We start from the raw sequence: 1,852 nt of genomic DNA, 5'->3' as shown, positions 1-1,852 counted from the left end.
TAGATGTGAGAACCCATTTCTCTCCAGTTACTTATGGACAGTTGACTTTTTATAAAAGGCCCAAACTAGTTAAGTGGGAAATAGATAACTTCTTTAACAAATAAAGAATGTAAAATATTCTATAAAAATAAAATTGGGTATTTATTAGTAGAAAAATGAAACTGGACGTGTATTCCACACCATAGATAAAAGTCAATTCAATATGGATCAAAGACCTAAATGTAAAACCTTACATGACAAATATCATCAAAGAAAAATATAGGGATAGTTTAGGAGCTCTAACATATGCCATAAATAAACTACGTATATATATATATATATATCTAAAAATGCCCCAGCAGGAGAACAAAAACTAGATGATTGGCATCTCCTAAGAATTAGACATTTATGTGCATCAAAAGATTTCACCAAAACAAAAAATTGACCCAAAGAGGACAATAGGAACACACAGAATGGGGCAAATTGATTACATGTCAGACAAAGGACTGATCTCTAAAATTTATAGGAAGCTTCAACGCTGCAACAAGTAAAAAGACTAATAATTTAAAAAATGAGCATACTGCATGTATGGATACGCCACTGCAGATGACATTCAAGCAACAAACAAACATATGAAGATATTCATGAAGTCATTACCCCCAAGGAGATACAAATCCACCCATGCCAGTATTAATACCAAAGGCAAGAACCAAACTAAACAGCAAACAACAACAGCTGGAGAAGGCCTGGGGAAACTGGACCCTTCACCTGCTGCTGTTGGGATTGTAAAACAGTACAACCACTATTAAAAAAGTAGAGCATTTCCTTCAAAAGATGGAAATAGAAAGAGCATGTGATTCAGTATTTCCACTACAAATTATATATCCTAGAGAAACCAGAGCCTGACACGAATAGATACCGTATGTACTCAAGTAGTAGCCGAATGGAATATAAGCCGAGACACCTAATTGTACCACAAAAGCTGGGAAAACTTATCGACTCAGGTATAAGCCTAGGGTGGGAAATGCAGCAGCTACTGGTAAATTTCAAAATAAAAATAGATATCAATAAAATTACATTAATTGAGGCATCAGTAGGCTAAATGTTTTTGAATATTTATTTCAAAGAAAAACAGTAAACTAGCCCTGTAAGTGGGAAAGAGGGTCAACAAAGACAATATGGTCTCAGCACTGACTATACAAGCTGCGTTACTGCATGCTCTGCGCTACCACGCTGCCTCCCCACAGGTCCACACGCAGCTTGTACAGTCTGAGGCCTAGCGCTGCTGCTGATATTCCAAAATGTGCTGATGTGACCGTTCGCATAGAGCAGCCTGTGTTAGGGCTCCTAGTATCCACGCTGCATTGTGGACGCAGTTACTGCATGCGCTGCATTAATGCACACGCAGCGTTATGCATATGTATTATGGAAGCGCTAACGCAACTCATGCAGTAACACAGTGCATACACAATGCAGAGTGTGTATTATGAGCCCTAGCACAGGCTCCTCTATGCAAGCATAGTCAACACTGGGTCCAGATAGGGGTTAATAAGAAAATAAAAAATATGTAGCAGACTAAGTTCTGTGAATAAACATACTGTATATCCAAGACCTGAGCTATACCGGTACTTGTATTCAATGCTCGGGCGGAGCAAGGGGGCGTGACCAAGCACGGGTAAGACTGTAAAGTTAGTCACAGCCCCGGTGAAGACATTCATCGACAAGGATGCGGTGCGCCCAGGAACCAGCACACAGAAGCGGCAGGTTGTTGCCCAGAACAGCGAGGACAACCCAGAGGCTGCAGCGGGCAGGAGACAAGGAGAGCGGTGCTAGCAGCAGTCACCGGACCACCACAGAGGCTGCAGCGCCCGCA

This window comes from Tenrec ecaudatus, chromosome 2, assembly GCF_050624435.1.
Source record: "Tenrec ecaudatus isolate mTenEca1 chromosome 2, mTenEca1.hap1, whole genome shotgun sequence".
NCBI lineage: Eukaryota > Metazoa > Chordata > Mammalia > Afrosoricida > Tenrecidae > Tenrec > Tenrec ecaudatus.
The sequence above is the reverse complement of the archived record's forward strand: the minus strand, read 5'-3'. Positions refer to the sequence as shown.